Below are 22,367 nucleotides of genomic sequence, written 5' to 3' on the forward strand. Positions count from 1 at the left end.
TCAGAGACAGAATGTGGCAAGGCAAATCTGGCCAAGGTTACAAAAGAATTTCTGCAGTACTCAAGGTTCCTAAGAACACAGTGGCCTCCATAATCCTTAAATGGAGGAAGTTTGGGACCACCAGAAGTCTTCCTAGACCTGGCCGCCCAGCCAAACTGAGCAATCATGGGAGAAGTGCCTTGGAGAGAGGTGTAAAGAAGAACCCCAAGATCACTGTGGCTGAGCTCCAGAGATGCAGTAAGGAGATGGGTGAAAGCTCCACAAAGTCAACTATCACTGCAGCCCTCCACAAGTTGGGCCTTTATGGCTGAGTGGATCGATGGAAGCCTCTCCTCAGTACAAGACATATGAAAGCCTGCATAGAGTTTGCTAAAAAAACACATGAAGGACTACCAGACTATGAGAAATAAGATTCTCTGGTCTGATGAGATGAAAATATACCTTTTTGGTGATAATTGTAAGTGGTATGTGTGGAGAAAACCAGGCACTGCTCATCACCTGCCAAAGACAATCCCAACAGTGAAACATGGTGGTGGCAGCATCATGCTAAGGGGGTGTTTTTTAGCTGCAAGGACAGGACGACTGGTTGCTATTGAAGGTGACCCTGTCACATCTTCTTTATACAGTTTGAGCCCGGACACAGCCTCTTGCATACAGCGTGAGCCCCCACATAGCCGCCTATATACAGTATGAGCTCCTATATAGCCTTCTATATATAGTATGATCCTGCACATAGCCTCCTATATACAGTATGAGCCCGCACATAGCTTTCTATATACAGTATGAGCCCACACATAGCCTAATATACACCGTATGAGCCACTATATAGTCTTCTATATACAGTATGAATAAACCAAAAGGGGCATACAATAGAAAAAGCTCATCCATAAAAACTATTAGAAAAACAATGAAAAATGGACACCGGAGCTATTTAAAATACTCAATAATTTTTATTACAAGATTAAATAACATTAAATATAGATTCAATAGAGACAAAAATAGAATTAAAATACAACAGAAGGTGACACCTAAGTGCCACATCAGAGCAGGGGAGTAGTAAGAAGTCTATCTGTTAGCCTAAGCAAAATCAATCAAAACAGATATTTTTGGTAGTGATTTAACCCCTTTACTCCCAATGGTGGTTTGCACGTTAATGACGGGCCAATTTTTACAATTCTGACCACTGTCCCTTTATGAGGTTATAACTCTAGAACTCTTCCATGGATCCCAGTGATTCTGACATTGCTTTCTTGAGACATATTGTACTTCATGATAGTGGTAAAAGTTCTTTGACATTTCTTGAGTTTATTTGTGAAAAAAATGGAAATTTGGCAAAAATTTTGCAGCTTTCCAAATTTGAATTTTCATGCCCTTATATCACAGAGATATGTCAGACAAAATACTTAATAAGTAACATTTCCCATGTCTACTTTACATCAGCACAATTTTGGAACCAACATTTTTTTTCGTTAGGGAGTTTTAAGGGTTAAAAGTTGACCAGCAATTTCTCATTTTTACAACATCATTTTTTTTAGGGACCACATCATATTTAAAGTCACTTTGAGGGGTCTATATGATAGAAAATACCCATGTGTGACACAATTCTAAAAGCTGCACCCCTCCAGGTGCTCACAACCACATTCAAGAAGTTTATTAACCCTTCAGTTGTTTCACAGGAATTTTTGGAATGTTTAAAACAAATGAACATTTCACTTTTTTTCGCAAAAAATTTACTTCAGCTCCAATTTGTTTTTTTACCAAGGGTAACAGAAGAAATTGGATGCCAAAAGTTATTGTGAAATTTGTCCTGAATACGCTGATACCCCATATGTGGGGGTAAACTACTGTTTGGGCGCATGGCAGAGCTCAGAAGGGAAGGAGCATCATTTAACTTTTCAATGCAAACTTGGCTGGAATTGAGATAGGACGCAATGTCTCGTTTGGAGAGCCCCTGATGTGCCTAAACAGTAGAAATGCCCCAAAGGTGACACCATTTTGGAAAGTAGACCCCCTAAGGAACTTCTCTAAATATAAGGTGAGCACTTTGAACCCCCAAGTGGTTCACAGAAGTTTATAATGTAGAGCCATAAAAAATAAAAAAATCTTATTTTTCTCACAAAAATGAGTTTTGCCCCCAATTTTTTATTTTCCCAAGGGTAACAGGAGAAATTGGACCCCAACAGTTGTTGTGCAATTTTTCCTGAGTACGCTGATACCCCATATCTGGGGGTAAACCACTGTTTGGGTGCATGGCAGAGCTCAGAAGGGAAGGAGCGCCATTTGACTTTTCAATGCAAAATTGGCTGGGATTGAGATAGGACGCCATATCTCATTTGGAGAGCCCCTGATGTGCCTAAACAGTAGAAACCCCCAAAAAGTGACCCCATTTTGGAAAGTAGACCCCCTAAGGAACTTATCTAGATGTGTGGTGAGCACTTTGAACCCCCAAGTCCTTCACAGAAGTTTATAATGTAGAGCCGTGAAAATTAAAAAACCATTTTATTTCCACAAAAATGATTTTTAGCCCCCAATTTTGTATTTTCCCAAGGGTATCTTGAGAAATTGGACCCCAAAAGTTGTGCAATTTGTCATCAGTATGCTGATACCCCATATGTGGGAGAAAACTACTGTTTGGGTGCATTGGCAGAGCACGGAAGGGAAGAAGTGGCTTTTTGGAATGCAGACTTTGTGGGCGTCACGTTGCTTTTGCAGAGCCCCTGATTTACCTAAACAGTAGAAACCCCCCAAAAGTGACCCCATATTGGAAACTAGACCCCCCAGGGAACTTATCTAGATGTGTTGTGAGAACTTTGAACCCCCAAGTGTTATGACCCCAATGGCAGAGGGTCTCTGCAATAAATACCAAGTCTGCAAACACCAAAAAAACAGCTCATAGGGCAGTGGTAACTGAGCTGACCGTATAGCTAATCCTAGCACCACAAATAGCAGCCGGGGAACGTGCCTACGTTGGTTCTAGACGTCTCACGCCAGCCGGAGAACTAACTAACCCTAGAAGGGAAAAGATAGACCTTTCTTGCCTCCAGAGAAAAGACCCCAAAAGTTGGATACAAGCCCCCAACAAATAATAACGGTGAGGTAAGAAGAAAAGACAAACGTAAGAATGAACTAGGTATTTAGCAAAGAGAGGCCCACTGACTAATAGCAGAATATAGTAAGATGACTTATACGGTCAGCAAAAACCCTATCAAAAATATCCACGCTGGATATTCAAGAATCCCCGAACCGTCTAACGGCCCGGGGGGAGAATACCAGCCCCCTAGAGCTTCCAGCAAAATCAGGAATCACATTTAGTACAAGCTGGACAAAAAATAAGAGCAATACAAAAAACCAAAAAACAAGGAAGCAGGACTTAGCTTAATTTTGCATGAACCAGGACCAGCAGACAGGAGCAAACAGAAAGGACTGATTACAACGATGCCAGGCACCAGACTAAGAATTCAGGAAGTTCATATAGCAACACCCCTGGACTAACGACCCAGGTGGGTGCCAAACTAGGGAAAGACAATCTCAGAGTCATACCACTAGTGACCACAAGAGGGAGCCAAAAAAGTCTAATTCACAACAGTACCCCCCCTTTAAGGAGGGGTCACCGAACCCTCACCAAGACCACCAGGGTGATCAGGATGAGCAGCGTGAAAGGCACAAACTAAATCGGCCGCATGCACATCAGAGGCAACCACCCAGGAATTATCCTCCTGACCATAGCCCTTCCACTTGACCAGATACTGAAGCCTCCGTCTGGAGAGACGAGAATCCAAGATTTTCTCCACCACGTACTCCAACTCGCCCTCAACCAACACCGGAGCAGGAGGCTCAACAGAAGGAACCACAGGTACAACGTACCACCGCAACAAAGACGTATGGAACATGTTGTGAATGGCAAACGACACCGGAAGATCCAAGCAAAAGGACACAGGATTAAGGATTTCCAATATCTTGTAAGGACCGATGAAGCGAGGCTTGAATTTAGGAGAGGAGACCTTCATAGGAACAAATCGAGAAGACAGCCATACCAAATCCCCAACACGAAGTCGGGGACCCACACCGCGGCGGCGGTTGGCAAAACGCTGAGCCTTCTCCTGTGACAACTTCAAGTTGTCCACCACATGATTCCAAATCTGCTGCAACCTATCCACCACAGAATCTACCCCAGGACAGTCAGAAGGCTCCACATGTCCCGAGGAAAAACGAGGATGGAAACCAGAGTTGCAGAAAAATGGCGAGACCAAAGTAGCGGAACTAGCCCGATTATTAAGGGCAAACAGCCAACGGCAAGAAGGTCACCCAATCATCCTGATCCGCAGAAACAAAACACCTCAAATAAGCCTCCAAAGTTTGATTAGTTCACTCCGTTTGTCCATTAGTCTGAGGATGAAAGGCAGACGAAAACGACAAATCAATGCCCATCTTAGCACAAAAGGATCGCCAGAACCTGGAAACAAACTGGGATCCTCTGTCAGACACGATATTCTCAGGAATGCCGTGTAAACGAACCACATTCTGAAAGAACAAAGGAACCAGATCGGAAGAGGAAGGCAGCTTAGGCAAAGATACCAAATGGACCATCTTGGAAAAGCGATCACATACCACCCAGATGACAGACATGCCCTGAGACACCAGAAGATCTGAAATGAAATCCATGGAAATGTGTGTCCAAGGCCTCTTCGGGACAGGCAAGGGCAAGAGCAACCCGCTGGCACGAGAACAGCAAGGCTTAGCTCGAGCACAAGTCCCACAGGACTGCACAAATGACCGCACATCCCGCGACAAGGAAGGCCACCAAAAGGACCTAGCCACCATATCTCTGGTGCCAAAAATTCCCGGATGCCCTGCCAACACCGAGGAATGAACCTCGGAAATGTCTCTGCTGGTCCATTTAACAGGAACAAACAGTCTGTCAGGTGGACAAGAGTCAGGTCTACCAGCCTGAAATCTCTGCAACACACGTCGCAAATCCGGAGAAATGGCTGACAAGATTACTCCCTCTTTAAGAATACCAACTGGTTCTGCGACTCCAGGAGAGTCAGGCACAAAGCTCCTTGAAAGAGCATCAGCCTTCACATTCTTTGAACCTGGTAAATACGAGACCACAAAGTCAAAACGGGAGAAAAACAATGACCAACGGGCCTGTCTAGGATTCAGGCGTTTAGCAGACTCGAGATACATCAGATTTTTGTGATCAGTCAAGACCACCACACGATGCTTAGCACCCTCGAGCCAATGACGCCACTCCTCAAATGCCCACTTCATGGCCAGCAACTCCCGATTGCCAACATCATAATTCCGCTCAGCAGGCGAAAACTTCCTAGCGAAAAAAGCACATGGTCTCATTACAGAGCAACCAGGGCCTCTCTGCGACAAAATGGCCCCTGCCCCAATCTCAGAAGCATCCAATTCAACCTGAAAGGGAAGTGAGACATCAGGCTGGCACAAAACAGGCGCTGAAGTAAACCGGCGCTTCAACTCTTGGAAAGCCTCCACGGCTGCAGGAGCCCAGTTAGCAACATCAGAACCTTTCTTGGTCATATCCGTCAAAGGTTTAACAACACTAGAAAAATTAGCGATAAAATGACGGTAGAAGTTAGCAAAGCCCAAGAACTTCTGAAGACTCTTAACTGACGTGGGTTGAGTCCAATCATGAATAGCTCGGACCTTGACTGGGTCCATCTCCACCGCAGAAGGGGAGAAAATAAAACCCAAAAAGGGAACCTTCTGTACTCCAAAGAGACACTTTGAGCCCTTAACAAACAAAGCATTCTCACGCAAAACCTGAAACACCATCCTGACCTGCTCTACATGCGAGTCCCAATCATCAGAAAAAAACAGAATATCATCCAGATAAACAATCATAAATTTATCCAGATACTTCCGGAAAATATCATGCATAAAGGACTGAAACACTGAAGGAGCATTAGAGAGCCCAAAAGGCATCACCAAGTACTCAAAATGACCTTCGGGCGTATTAAATGCAGTTTTCCATTCATCTCCTTGCTTAATGCGCACAAGGTTGTACGCACCACGAAGATCTATCTTGGTGAACCACTTGGCACGTTTAATCCGGGCAAACAAGTCTGACAACAGAGGCAAAGGATACTGAAATTTAACAGTGATTTTATTCAGAAGCCGATAGTCAATACAAGGTCTCAAAGATCCGTCCTTCTTGGCCACAAAAAAGAATCCTGCACCAAGAGGTGAAGAGGATGGACGGATATGCCCCTTCTCCAGAGATTCCTTGATATACGAACGCATTGCGGTATGCTCAGGTACAGACAGATTAAATAATCTTCCCTTAGGAAATTTACTACCCGGAATCAAATCTATAGCGCAGTCACAGTCCCTATGAGGAGGAAGAGCACTGGACCTGGACTCGCTGAATACATCCTGATAATCAGACAAATACTCAGGAACTTCCGAAGGAGTAGAGGAAGCAATAGACACCGGTGGGGAATCACCATGAATTCCCTGACAGCCCCAACTTGACACAGACATTGCCTTCCAATCCAAGACTGGATTATGGGTCTGTAACCATGGCAGACCCAAAACAACCAAATCATGCATTTTATGCAGAACAAGAAAACGAATCACCTCCCGATGTTCAGGAGTCATGCACATGGTTACCTGTGTCCAAAACTGCGGTTTATTTTCCGCCAATGGCGTAGCATCAATACCTCTAAGAGGGATAGGATTTACCAACGGCTCAAGAACAAAACCACAGCGCTTGGCAAACGACAGATCCATAAGACTCAGGGCAGCACCTGAATCCACAAACGCCATAACAGGGTAGGAAGACAATGAGCAAATTAAAGTCACAGACAAAATAAATTTAGGTTGCAAATTACCAATGACGACAGGGCTAACAACCCTTGTAAGGCGTTTAGAGCATGCTGATATAACATGTGTAGAATCACCACAGTAAAAACACAACCCATTCTGACGTCTATGATTTTTCCATTCATTTCTAGTCTGAATTCTATCACATTGCATTAAATCAGGTGTTTGTTCAGACAACACCAGAGGATTAGCAGTTTTGCGCTCCCGCAAACGCCGGTCAATTTGAATAGCCAGCGCCATGGAATCATTCAGACTTGTAGGAATGGAGAAACCCACCATCACATTCTTAATGGCTTCAGAAAGGCCATTTCTGAAATTTGCGGCCAGAGCACACTCATTCCACTGAGTAAGCACGGACCATTTCCGAAATTTTTGGCAATACACTTCACCTTCATCCTGGCCCTGAGAAATAGCCAGCAAGGCTTTTTCTGCCTGAATTTCAAGATTGGGTTCCTCGTAAAGCAATCCGAGCGCCAGAAAAAACGCATCAATATTCGCCAATGCCGGATCTCCTGGCGCTAGCGAGAAGGCCCAATCCTGAGGGTCGCCCCGTAAGAAAGAGATAACAATTTTAACTTGCTGAGCTGAGTCTCCAGACGAACGGGGTCTCAGAGAAAGAAACAATTTACAATTATTCCTGAAATTCCTAAACTTAAATCGATCTCCAGAGAACAGTTCAGGAATAGGTATTTTAGGTTCAGACATAGGACTACTGGTAACAAAATCTTGTATGCCCTGCACACGAGCAGCAAGCTGATCCACACTTGTAATCAGAGTCTGGACATTCATGTCTGCAGCAAGCTTAAGCCACTCAGAGGTAAAGGGGAGGAAGAAAGAGAGGAAAAAAAAAACCCTCAGAATTTCCTTTCTTATTATCCCACTTCTGCAATGCATTAAACATTCAACTTAGGCCTGGCATACTGTTATGACCCCAATGGCAGAGGGTCTCTGCAATAAATACCAAGTCTGCAAACACAAAAAAACCAGCTCATAGGGCAGTGGTAACTGGGCTGACCGTATAGCTAATCCTAGCACCACAAATAGCAGCAACCAGGGAACTTGCCTACGTTGGTTCTAGACGTCTCGTGCCAGCCGGAGAACTAACTAACCCTAGAAGGGAAAAGATAGACCTTTCTTGCCTCCAGAGAAAAGACCCCAAAAGTTGGATACAAGCCCCCAACAAATAATAACGGTGAGGTAAGAAGAAAAGACAAACGTAAGAATGAACTAGGTATTTAGCAAAGAGAGGCCCACTGACTAATAGCAGAATATAGTAAGATGACTTATACGGTCAGCAAAAACCCTATCAAAAATATCCACGCTGGATATTCAAGAACCCCCGAACCGTCTAACGGCCCGGGGGGAGAATACCAGCCCCCTAGAGCTTCCAGCAAAATCAGGAATCACATTTAGTACAAGCTGGACAAAAAATAAGAGCAATACAAAAAACCAAAAAACAAGGAAGCAGGACTTAGCTTAATTTTGCATGAACCAGGACCAGCAGACAGGAGCAAACAGAAAGGACTGATTACAACGATGCCAGGTACCAGACTAAGAATTCAGGAAGTTCATATAGCAACACCCCTGGACTAACGACCCAGGTGGGTGCCAAACTAGGGAAAGACAATCTCAGAGTCATACCACTAGTGACCACAAGAGGGAGCCAAAAAAGTCTAATTCACAACACCCAAGTGTTTCACTAAAGTTTATAACACAGAGCTGTGAAAATAAAAAATAAAAATGGATTTTTTTAGCCCCCAGTTTTGTATTTTCCCAAGGGTAACAGGAGAAATTGGACCCCAAAAGTTGTCCAATTTGTCTTGAGTATGCTGATACCCCATATCTGGGAGAAAACTACTGTTTGGGCGCACGGCAGAGCTCGGAAGGTAAGGAACACCATTTTACTTTTTCAATACAGAATTGTATGGATTGAGATTGGACGTCATGTTGCATTTGCAGAGCCCCTGGTGTGCCTAAACAGTGGAAACCCACAATTCTAACTCCAACCCTAACCCCAACACTAACCCCAACACACCCCTAGCCCCAACACACCCCTAACCCTAATCCCAACGCTAACCACACCCCTAACCCAAACACACCCCTATCCCTAATCCCAACACACCCCTAACCCCAACACACCCCAAACGCTAATTCCAATTCTAACCATACCCCTAACCCTGACACACCCCTAACCCAACCGTAATCATAATCCAAACCCTAACCCCAACTTTAGCCCAAACCCTACCTTTAGCCCCAACCCTAACTTTAGCCCCAACCCTAATCCTAACTTTAGCCCAACCCTAACATTAGCCCCAACCCTAACCCTAATGGGAAAATGGAAATAAATACATTGTTTTTATTTTATTATTTTTCCCTAACTAAGGCGGAGATAAAGGGGGGTTTGATTTACTATTTATAGCGGGCTTTTATGTTTGACAGCTGTCACACACTAAAAGATGCTTTTAATTGCAAAAAACATTTTTTGCGTTACCACATTGTGAGAGCTATAATTTTTCCATATTTTGGTCCACAGAGTCATGTGAGGTCTTGTTTTTTGGGGGACGAGTTGACGTTTTTCTATTGGTACCATTTTCGGGCACATGACATTTTTTGATCGCTTTTTATTCTGATTTTTCAGAATGAACAAAACCCAGCAATTCTTGAATTTCTTTTGGGGGGGCGTTTATACCGTTCCGCGTTTGGTAAAATTGATAAAGCAGTTCTATTGTTTGGGTCAGTACAATTACAGCGATACCTTATTTATATCATTTTTTTTAAGTTTTGGCGCTTTTATACAATAAAAACTATTTTATAGAAAAAATAATTATTTTTACATCGCTTTATTCTGAGGGCTATAACTTTTTAATTTTATTGCTGGACAAGATGACGTTTTTGGCGGTACCATGTTTATTTATATCCGTCTTTTTGATCGCGTGTTATTCCACTTTTTGTTCGGCGTATGATGATAAAGCATTGTTTTGTGCATCGTTTTTTTTTTTTTTTTTTTACGGTGTTCACTGAAGGGGTTAACTAGTGGGACACTTTTATAGGTCGGGTCTAAATATGTGTACTTTTTTTTTTTTTTTATTTACATAAATAAATGTATTTATTGGAACTATATATATATATATATATATATATATATATATATATATATATATATATATATTTTACACATGTAAATATATATTTTTTTACTTTGTCCTAGGGTGGGACATCATGCTATATTGTCAGATCGCTGATCTGACACTTTGCACGGCACTGTGTCAGATCAGTCATCTGATAGGCAGTGCTGCAGGCTTGCCGGCACCTGCTCTCAGTAGGCGCTTGCAAGCCACCTCCCTGCAGGACCTGGAAGGAGCGTTGTTCCGAGGGTCTCAGGGAAGCACGCAGGGGGCCCCCTCCCTGCGCGATGCTTCCCTATGCCGCCGTAATGCTGCGATCATGTTTAATCGCAGTGTTCCGGGGGTTAATGTGCCAGGAGTGGTCTGTGACCGCTCCTGGCACATAGTGCCGGATGTCAGCTGTGATAATCAGCTGACACCTGGCGGTGACCGGCCGCGCTCCCCCGTGAGCGTGGCTAATCGCCTATGATGTACTATAACGTCGATGGTCATAGGGGCCCAGACCACCTCGACGGGATAGTACGTCTAATTTCAGAAAGGGGTTAAATACAACAAATATAGTAAGGTCAAAATTAGAAGTGAATACTCAGTGTTAGGAAAGTTATATTAGCTTGTTATATGAAAGAAAAAATATATAGTCTCAGTGACATAATTATAAGCAGTATGTACTGTATAACCACACTCAAGTAACACAATATTACAGGCATAGAGAAACCACTTGTTGTCTCTAGATATACATCATGGTAAAATCAACATTCAAGGTAAATCATCAGTGCTGAAAAATAATTTCAATAAAGTGCGTAGTGCCTCAGTACCATAGGATATAGAAAGTAAACATGCCCACAGTCAAATGATAACAATAATATGGGCATAAAGGAGGAGGAGGAGGGAACCTAACCATTGGCTATACACATATAACATCAAGTGAAAGCAAAATTCAAAGGCATGGATAAACAGATAGACAGACCTGCAAGAGACATGGAAGATGGAAGACCCCAATGCTTGTTTCGCTTAGTGCTTCTTTGGAGCAAGAATGGAGTAAAACAATCCATCAAGAGAATAACAAGAAAAGTGTTTTATTTGACTCAATACATAAAAAGCGCTACTGTTGGTAAAATATTTGAAGGGTTTCTGAAGGATGTTATTCTGGATTATCTCAGTGAGAATAACTGTTTAACTCCATATCAGCATGGGTTTATGAGAAATCGCTCCTGTCAAACCAATCTAATCAGTTTTTAAGAAGAGGTAAGCTATAGGCTGGACCACGGTGAGTCATTGGACGTGGTATATCTCAATTTTTCCAAAGCGTTTGATACCGTGCCGCACAAGAGGTTGGTACACAAAATGAGAATGCTTGGTCTGGGGGAAAATGTGTGTAAATGGGTTAGTAACTGGCTAAGTTTACTTTCACACTAGCGTCGGGCTCGGCCCGTCACTGTACGTCGGGCCGACGTTCCCGACGCTAGCGTTGTCTCCGCCGCACAACGGGGGCAGCGGATGCATTTTTCCAGCGCATCCGCTGCCCCATTGTAAGGTGCGGCGAAGTGCGGGGAGGTGGGGGCGGAGTTCCGGCCGCGCATGCGCGGTCGGAAAAAGCGGACCGTCGTGAGCAAAAAACGTTACATGTAGCGTTTTTTGCTCCCGACGGTCCGCCACTGCACGACGCATCTGTCGCACAACGGGTGCGACGTGTGGCAATCCGTCACAATGCGTCGCTTAATGTTAATCAATGGTGAAAAAACGCATCCTGCAAACACTTTTGCAGGATGCGTTTTTTCGGCAAAACGACGCATTGTGACAGAATGCAGTTAACGCTAGTGTGAAAGTAGCCTTAGTGATAGAAAGCAGAGGGTGGTTATAAATGGTATAGTCTCTAACTGGGTCGCTGTGACCAGTGGGGTACCGCAGGGGTCGGTATTGGGGCTTGTTCTCTTCAACATATTCATTAATGATCTGGTAGAAGGTTTACACAGTAAAATATTGATATTTGCAGATGATACAAAACTATGTAAAGCAGTTAATACAAGAGAAGATAGTATTCTGCTACAGATGGATCTGGATAAGTTGGAAACTTGGGCTGAAAGGTGGCAGATGAGGTTTAACAATGATAAATGTAAGGTTATACACATGGGAAGAAGGAATCAATATCACCATTACACACTGAACGGGAAACCACTGGGTAAATCTGACAGGGAGAAGGACTTGGGGATCCTAGTTAATGATAAACTTACCTGGAGCAGCCAGTGCCAGGCAGCAGCTGCCAAGGCAAACAGGATCATGGGGTGCATTAAAAGAGGTCTGGATACACATGATGAGAGCATTATACTGCCTCTGTACAAATCCCTAGTTAGACCGCACATGGAGTACTGTGTCCAGTTTTGGGCACCGGTGCTCAGGAAGGATATAATGGAACTAGAGAGAGTACAAAAGAGGGCAGCAAAATTAATAAAGGGGATGGGAGAACTACAATACCCAGATAGATTAGCGAAATTAGGATTATTTAGTCTAGAAAAAAGACGACTGAGGGGCGATCTAATAACCATGTATAAGTATATAAGGGGACAATACAAATATCTCGCTGAGGATCTGTTTATACCAAGGAAGGTGACGGGCACAAGGGGGCATTCTTTGCATCTGGAGGAGAGAAGGTTTTTCCACCAACATAGAAGAGGATTCTTTACTGTTAGGGCAGTGAGAATCTGGAATTGCTTGCCTGAGGAGGTGGTGATGGCGAACTCAGTCGAGGGGTTCAAGAGAGGCCTGGATGTCTTCCTGGAGCAGAACAATATTGTATCATACAATTATTAGGTTCTGTAGAAGGACGTAGATCTGGGGATTTATTATGATGGAATATAGGCAGGTCAGAAGGCAAATCCAGAGTCCCGTTATCCAGCTGGAAATCAGTAGCCTTCCTACTAGCGCCTATGTGTTGTAGTCCCTCCCTGCTGAGCAACTCGGTAAGGACCTCACATCTCTTGTAGATGTTCTAGATGTTATTTCTTCCTCTCTGTCCCCCAGATGGTATTGATAGGACAAACCCGTATGACTGATGGCCTGAGGCTTGTTTATAGGGACCCTAGAGATGCCCCAACCCCCACAATTTGCCACCGTGTCTTCTTAGGTATTAAGGTCGGGCAGCCAAATTGGAATTGACTGTCCTGCCGTTCTCTGAAGTAAAGCATAGAGTCAATTACTCCCTCGGTGTTCCGGCCACCGGCTACGCGCCTCAGAAGGAGGCAGCCTATTTCAGGGCAGAATTCCTCCCGGTGATTTCTCCTTGTGCTGTGACTTCGTTTCTCACTCTCTACAATACAATTCTCTTCGTGTCCTTTCTTAGGATGCTGCCGCACGTGGGGCAGGCGCAGCTCCGTAGCTTTCTGTCTCGCTAGGCCTCTGTCAGGATTCCACCCCTGACAGGGACCCTCTGTCTGCAGCTCAGATGTTCCTCCTTCCCCCTGTCTGCCTGACAGGTGTTGCCTGGGCAAAGCCCAGTGTAGGGTTGAGCGACTTTCATTTTTTTAAGATCGAGTAGGGTTTTGGGAAACCCGATTTTGTCCAGAGTCGAGTCGAGTGCAGTCGGCCGATTATCGCTAAAAGTCGGGGATCGACCGAAACACGAAACCCAATGCAAGTCAATGGGGAAGCATAGTCGGCAGTGAGTGGAGGCCAGGAAAACACCTACAGTGCCCATTTTAATGCCAAAAACATCCATTCTTGTTTCTGAAGCTTGCCAATCTTAATTAACTGTATAATAATAGTTGGGCATAGGGAATTGGGGGAAAGTTGTGGGGGGAGTAGGGCTGGCTCAAGTTTTTCGTGGGCCCAGGAAATGCGGACTACGTCACGGCGGTGTTGCAGGGAAAGGTAAGTATTTAAAAGTTGCAAGTGCTGTGATCCTGAGCAAGCAGGGGGGGGCCCACTCGTTCGCATTGCCACTGGCACAGGGCCCCTCAAAGTACGGCGGTGTGTTTGCATGGCGGGGGCGCCTCCCACCAGCAGCGACACTTTTGCGTACTCTGAGGGGCCCTGTGCCAGTGACGTCGCCAACGAGTATGCCCCCCCACCTGATGAAGGAACCTGCACTTTCATCTGCACCTTCCTCTTTGTCCCTGTGTAAGGTGGTATAACATGCGGGAAGGGGAACCTTACTTTCAGCAGGGTCAGATTCTGGCTGTGTAGAGTACAAGGGGAATGTAGTGGTCTAGGTCAATGTACCAGCAGACTCATTTAGCAGTGGCTGGGCAATGGGCAGGATGAGGAGGAAACAGATATAGGGCCAAAGAATAAAGTAGGCTACATGCAGTTCAAAATTGGTAACAGGACTAAACAGGCGGCATTGCTTTGTTCAGTGGAGTAGCAAACCCAAGAGCAGCAGACACTGTTTCAAGGGCCTAACCACACTAGTAGGCCAAATGCAGTTTAATATCTGATAGTATAGGGCGAAAGCCAGAATGTGGAAGCTCAGCTTTGTTCAGTTGAGGACAACACCAGGGAGGGGCAGACACCTTTAGTAGGCCGGAAAAGCCTATTGCATTTTTTAAAATGGTAATTTGGAGCAGAAGGTTGAAGCTCAGCTTTATTTAGTTGAGGGCAACACCAGGGAGGGGCAGAAGCCGTTAGTAGGCCCTAACCACCATTTTTTTTTTTTAAAACCACTTAATGAGAGCCGGAAGGTTGAAGCTCAGCTTTATTTAGTTGAGGACAACACCAGGCAGGGGCACACAGACAGACACCTTTAGTAGGCCGGAAAAGCCTATTGCATTTTTTAAAATGGTAATTTGGAGCAGAAGGTTGAAGCTCAGCTTTATTTAGTTGAGGGCAACACCAGGGAGGGGCAGAAGCCGTTAGTAGGCCCTAACCACCATTTTTTTTTTTTAAAACCACTTAATGAGAGCCGGAAGGTTGAAGCTCAGCTTTATTTAGTTGAGGACAACACCAGGCAGGGGCACACAGACAGACACCTTTAGTAGGCCGGAAAAGCCTATTGCATTTTTTAAAATGGTAATTTGGAGCAGAAGGTTGAAGCTCAGCTTTATTTAGTTTAGGGCAACACCAGGGAGGGGCAGAAGCCGTTAGTAGGCCCTAACCACCCTTTTTTTTTTTTAAAACCACTTAATGAGAGCCGGAAGGTTGAAGCTCAGCTTTATTTAGTTGAGGACAACACCAGGCAGGGGCACACAGACAGACACCTTTAGTAGGCCGGAAAAGCCTATTGCATTTTTTAAAATGGTAATTTGGAGCAGAAGGTTGAAGCTCAGCTTTATTTAGTTGAGGGCAACACCAGGCAGGGGCACACAGACAGACACCTTTAGTAGGCCGGAAAAGCCTATTGCATTTTTTAAAATGGTAATTTGGAGCAGAAGGTTGAAGCTCAGCTTTATTTAGTTGAGGGCAACACCAGGGAGGGGCAGAAGCCGTTAGTAGGCCCTAACCACCATTTTTTTTTTTTAAAACCACTTAATGAGAGCCGGAAGGTTGAAGCTCAGCTTTATTTAGTTGAGGGCAACACCAGGGAGGGGCAGAAGCCGTTAGTAGGCCCTAACCAAAGTTGAAGGCCAAATGCAGTTTAATTTCTGATACTATAGGCCGAAAGCCAGAAGGTGGAAGCTCCGATTTAGACAGTGGAGGACAATTTGAATTAGGGACTGCAGACAGACTTAGTAGGCTGTCCCCTGTGGACCATGCATCCACCACATTAACCCATTGCGCCGTAATGGACACGTAATCTTCCGTGGCCATGCCTACAGGTCCATGCGTCTGTTGTCAGGTGCACCTTTGTACTCACAGATTGCCAGAGTGCATGGACAATGCGGTCTTCTACATGCTGGTGGAGGGTTGGGATGGCTTTTCTCGCAAAAGAAGTGTCGACTGGTTAGCTTGTAGCGTGGTACAGCGTAGTCCATCATGGCCTTATTAATAGTAAATAAAATATATAACTAGGCTCTATGAACTTTTAAATAGGTTCCAGGGGTACACGGGCAGCATTGGTGTGGTCAGTGGAGGAGTATTGCAAGTAGGGGCTGCAGACAGGCTATCAAAGGCCTAAAATAACAAACAGTAGGCAGTCATGGCAGTTTTACATCGGTTACATGGATACACAGGCAGGCACTCCAGGCAGCATTGTGGTCAGTGGAGGAGTATTGCAAGTAGGGGCCGCAGACAGGCTATCAAAGGCCTAAAATAACAAACAATAGGCTCATTGCAGTTTTACAGCGGTTACATGGATAGACGGGCAGGCAGCTTGGTGGTGAGTGGAGGAGTATTTAAAGTAGGGACCGCAGACAGGCTATCAAAGGCCTAACATAACAAACAATAGGCTCATGGCAGTTTTACAGCGGTTACATGGATACACGGGCAGGCAGCTTGGTGGTCAGTGGAGGAGTATTTAAAGTAGGGACCGCAGACAGGCTTCAAAGGCCTAACATAAGAAAATGGGCTGGCTGTAGGCACTTTATAATTGGTTCCAGGGGTACACGGGCAGCAGTGGTCTGGCCAGTGGAGGACTAGTGGAAGGAGGGACCGCAGACAGGCTTCAAAGGCCTAACATAAGAAAATGGGCTGGCTGTAGGCACTTTATAATTGGTTCCAGGGGTACACGGGCAGCAGTGGTCTGGCCAGTGGAGGACTAGTGGAAGGAGGGACCGCAGACAGGCTTCAAAGGCCTAAAATAACAAACAATAGGCTCATGGCAGTTTTACAGCGGTTACATGGATACACGGGCAGGCAGCTTGGTGGTCAGTGGAGGAGTATTTAAAGTAGGGACCGCAGACAGGCTTCAAAGGCCTAACATAAGAAAATGGGCTGGCTGTAGGCACTTTATAATTGGTTCCAGGGGTACACGGGCAGCAGTGGTCTGGTCCGTGGAGGACTAGTGGAAGGAGGGACCGCAGACAGGCTTCAAAGGCCTAACATAAAAAAATGGGCTGGCTGTAGGCACTTTATAATTGGTTCCAGGGGTACACGGGCAGCAGTGGTCTGGTCAGTGGAGGACTAGTGGAAGGAGGGACCGCAGACAGGCTTCAAAGGCCTAAAATAACAAACAATAGGCTCATGGCAGTTTTACAGCGGTTACATGGATACACGGGCAGGCAGCTTGGTGGTCAGTGGAGGAGTATTTAAAGTAGGGACCGCAGACAGGCTTCAAAGGCCTAACATAAGAAAATGGGCTGGCTGTAGGCACTTTATAATTGGTTCCAGGGGTACACGGGCAGCAGTGGTCTGGCCAGTGGAGGACTAGTGGAAGGAGGGACCGCAGACAGGCTTCAAAGGCCTAACATAAAAAAATGGGCTGGCTGTAGGCACTTTATAATTGGTTCCAGGGGTACACGGGCAGCAGTGGTCTGGTCAGTGGAGGACTAGTGGAAGGAGGGACCGCAGACAGGCTTCAAAGGCCTAAAATAACAAACAATAGGCTCATGGCAGTTTTACAGCGGTTACATGGATACACGGGCAGCTTGGTGGTGAGTGGAGGAGTAGTGCAAGGAGTGTCTGTCCCAGTACTCCCAAAATATAAATAGATGTTAATGTCTCGCAAAACAACCAAAACAAAAAAAAAGGTGGCATACTTAGGTACAGGGGTGGGCTCATCTGCTGAGTTTCTGACATAGTAATTTGGCAGTAACTATTTAATGGTGCCAATATAGGACACAGACACAGACTACTTTAAGTTGCATCGTAGATGTCTACAAATTTGTATTGTCAGTGCCAGACATTGAATGATGTCAGCGAATAGACTAAAGATTGGTGGAGCTGTGCGACATAATTTTGCATGTGGTAGAGCACATTTTGAGCTGGGGTAGGGGGGAACTCTCTAGAGGCCGGCGGGACCGCCCCAGGGCCCCTCATGTTACAACGGTGTGTCTGACGTTGGGTGCGCACCACCACCGCCAGAGACACTACATTGTACTATGAGGGACCCAGTAGCAATGCCGTCAACCAAAAGCGAGCACACCCACCTCTTCAGACAAACAGCAGTCTCACGGGTGCTTGCGCCAAGTCGCGATACCACGGCCCCGTGTGGGGAGTTTGGCCATTTAGGGAGGTGTAAACATGTCGTATGCTGTACAATCAGCTGCAGCAAATTAGACATTAGAAAAGTAATTCACAGGCAAGAGCCTTTCATAGGAAAGCTAGGTGTCGGCCGGGCAAGGTGGGGCAAAAGATTTCGAAATCCAGTTGTGGTTCATTTTAATGAATGTTAGATCGTCAACATTTTGGGTAGCCAGACGAGTCCTTTTTTCGGTTAATATTGAACCTGCAGCACTGAATACTCTTTCTGATAGGACACTTGCTGCCGGGCAAGCAAGCTCCTGCAATGCATATTCTGCCAATTCTGGCCAGGTGTCTAATTTGGAGGCCCAGTAATCAAATGGGAATGACGGTTGAGGGAGAACATCGATAAGGGATGAAAAATAGTTAGTAACCATACTGGACAAATGTTGTCTCCTGTCACTTTCAATTGATGCAGCAGTACCTGTCCTGTCTGCGGTCATAGCAAAATCACTCCACAACCTGGTCAGAAAACCCCTCTGTCCAACGCCACTTCTGATGTGTGCACCCCTAACACTCCTAGTCTGCTGCCCCCTGGAGCTCGTGTGAGAACGATCACGTGCGCTGTGTGCTGGGAATGCCTGAAGCAAACGGTCAACAAGAGTTGATTGTTTGGTTGCTAATATTAGTTCCAAGTTCTCATGTGGCATAATATTTTGCAATTTGCCTTTATAGCGTGGATCAAGGAGGCAGGCCAACCAGTAATCGTCATCGTTCATCATTTTCGTAATGCGTGTGTCCCTTTTTAGGATACGTAAGGCATAATCCGCCATGTGGGCCAAAGTTCCAGTTGTCAAATCTCCGGTTGTGATTGGTTGAGGGGCAGTTGCAGGCAAATCTACGTCACTTGTGTCCCTCAAAAAACCAGAACCCGGCCGTGACACGCAACCAATTTCCTGTGCCCCCGGGAAAGGTTCGGCATTAAAAATATACTCATCCCCATCATCCTCCTCGTCCTCCACCTCCTCTTCGCCCGCTACCTCGTCCTGTACACTGCCCTGACCAGACAATGGCTGACTGTCATCAAGGCTTTCCTCTTCCTCTGGTGCAGACGCCTGCTCCTTTATGTGCGTCAAACTTTGCATCAGCAGACGCATTAGGGGGATGCTCATGCTTATTACGGCGTTGTCTGCACTAACCAGCCGTGTGCATTCCTCAAAACACTGAAGGACTTGACACATGTCTTGTATCTTAGACCACTGCACACCTGACAACTCCATGTCTGCCATCCTACTGCCTGCCCGTGTATCCTCCCACAAATAAATAACAGCACGCCTCTGTTCGCACAGTCTCTGAAGCATGTGCAGTGTTGAGTTCCACCTTGTTGCAACGTCTATGATTAGGCGATGCTGGGGAAGGTTCAAAGACCGCTGATAGGTCTGCATACGGCTGGCGTGTACAGGCGAACGTCGGATATGTGAGCAAAGTGCACGCACTTTGAGGAGCAGGTCGGAGAACCCAGGATAAGTTTTCAATAAGCACTGCACCACCAGGTTTAAGGTGTGAGCCAGGCAAGGAATGTGTTTCAGTTGGGAAAGGGAGATGGCAGCCATGAAATTCCTTCCGTTATCACTCACTACCTTGCCTGCCTCAAGATCTACTGTGCCCAGCCACGACTGTGTTTCTTGTTGCAAGAACTCGGACAGAACTTCCGCGGTGTGTCTGTTGTCGCCCAAGCACTTCATAGCCAATACAGCCTGCTGACGCTTGGCAGTAGCTGGCCCATAATGGGACAACTGGTGTGCAACAGTGTCATCTGCCGATGGAGTGGTTGGCAGACTGCGTTCTGTGGAAGAGCTGTAGCTTCTGCAGGAGGACGAGGAGGAGGAGGAGGAGGGGGTGCGAACGCCTACAGCCAACTGTTTCCTAGACCGTGGGCTAGGCACAACTGTCCCTAAATTGATGTCGCCTGTGGACCCTGCATCCACCACATTCACCCAGTGTGCCGTGATGGACACATAACGTCCCTGGCCATGCCTACTGGTCCATGCATCTGTAGTCAGGTGCACCTTTGTACTCACAGATTGCCTGAGTGCATGGACGATGCGCTGTTTAACATGCTGGTGCAGGGCTGGGATGGCTTTTCTGGAAAAAAAGTGTCGACTGGGTAGCTCGTATCGTGGTTCAGCGTACTCCATCAGGGCTTTGAAAGCTTCGCTTTCAACTAACCGGTAGGGCATCATCTCTAACGAGATTAGTCTAGCTATGTGGGCGTTAAAACACTGTGTACGCGGATGCGAGGATAAGTACTTCCTTTTTCTAACCAGAGTCTCATGTAGGGTGAGCTGGACTGGAGAGCTGGAGATCGTGGAACTTTCGGGTGTGCCGGTGTACATGGCAGACTGAGAGACGGTTGGAGACGGTATTGTTTCCGCCGGTGCCCTAGATGCAATATTTCCTCCTACAAAACTGGTGATTCCCTGACCCTGACTGCTTTTGGCTGGCAAAGAAACCTGCACAGATACTGCCGGTGGTGCGGAAAATGGTGGCCTTACAGTGACGGAAGGGATGTTGCGTTGCTGACTAGCTTCATTGGCCGAGGGTGCTACAACCTTGAGGGACGTTTGGTAGTTAGTCCAGGCTTGAAAATGCATGGTGGTTAAGTGTCTATGCATGCAACTAGTATTTAGACTTTTCAGATTCTGACCTCTGCTTAAGCTAGTTGAACATTTTTGACAGATGACTTTGCGCTGATCAGTTGGATGTTGTTTAAAAAAATGCCAGACTGCACTCTTCCTAGACTCGGATCCCTTTTCAGGGATTGCAGACTGAGCTTTAACCGGATGGCAACGCTGTGCTCCAACAGGTTTTGGCTTTGACACGCGTTTTGGGCCAGATACGGGCCCGGCAGATGGAACCTGTTGCGATGTTGATGCCTGCTGCGGCCCCTCCTCCACCTCCGCTTCTGAACTACTGCCGCCTGCACCCTGTTCCCCCAATGGCTGCCAATCGGGGTCAATAACTGGGTCATCTATTACCTCCTCTTCGAGCTCGTGTGCAACTTCGTCTGTGTCACTGTGTCGGTCGGTGGTATAGCGTTTGTGGCGGGGCAACATAGTCTCATCAGGGTCTGATTGTGGATCTGTACCCTGAGAGGGCAATGTGGTGGTCTGAGTCAAAGGAGCAGCATAGTACTCTGGCTGTGGCTGTGCATCAGTGCACTCCATGTCAGAATATACTTGTAATGGGCATGGCCTGTTAAGTGTTTCACTTTGTAAGCCAGGGACGGTATGTGTAAAGAGCTCCATGGAGTGACCCGTTGTGTCGCCTGCTGCATCCTTCTCTCTTGTTGTAGTTTTTGCTGAGGAGGACAAGGAAGCGACTTGTCCCTGACCGTGAACATCCACAAGCGACGCGCTGCTTTTACATTTACCAGTTTCGGAAGAGGAGGCAAAAGAGCTAGAGGCTGAGTCTGCAATGTAAGCCAAAACTTGCTGTTGCTGCTCCGCCTTTAAAAGCGGTTTTCCTACTCCCAGAAAAGAGAGCGTTCGAGGCCTTGTGTAGCCTGACGACGAAACTGGCTCCACAGCTCCAGACTTAGGTGGAATATTTTTATCCCCACGACCACCTGATGCTCCACTACCACTACCATCATTACCAGCTGACAATGAACGCCCACGACGACCTCTTGCACCAGACTTCCTCATTGTTTTAAAATCTTAACCAAAGTAACTTTATTTGTTGCTGTCAAACAACTTACACGGTGAGCTATAACTTCAGTATGATTTCAATATCCCTTAACAGGTTGGTGAGACCACAAGGAAAATCAGGCACAATGGTACACACTCTGTTTTCTGTGGCACAAAATCACAGAGATGACACACACGCAGGACTGTCACTCAAGCACTAATGTCAATATTAATCTCCCACCTAATTTTTTTTTTTTTTTTTCTCAGGGAGACTTTAGAAACCAAATAATATTAAAAAAAAAAAAAGGCTTTCTATGGCCCACAATTAGAGAGAGAGAGGTGGCACACCCAGGAGTCAAGACTGGCGCACAAGCTGAAAGGGCAATATTACTCTCCCACTGTTTTTTTAAGTTTTTTTTTTATTTCAGGGAGACTTTAGAAACCAAATAATATTAAAAAAACCAAAAAAAAAAATAGCCTTTCTATGGCCCACTGAATGAGAGAGAGAGGTGGCACACCCAGGAGTCAAGACTGGCACACAAGCTGAAAGGGCAATATTACTCTCCCACTGTTTTTTTATGTTTTTTTTTTTTTTTTCAGGGAGACTTTAGAAACCAAATAATAAGAAAATAAATAAATAAATAAATAAATAGTCTTTCTATAGCCCACTGAATGAGAGATAGCACACACAGCAGTGGCACACAAGCCCTGA

The sequence above is a fragment of the Ranitomeya variabilis genome, chromosome 7 (genome assembly GCF_051348905.1).
Source record: "Ranitomeya variabilis isolate aRanVar5 chromosome 7, aRanVar5.hap1, whole genome shotgun sequence".
NCBI classification, from domain to species: Eukaryota; Metazoa; Chordata; class Amphibia; order Anura; family Dendrobatidae; genus Ranitomeya; species Ranitomeya variabilis.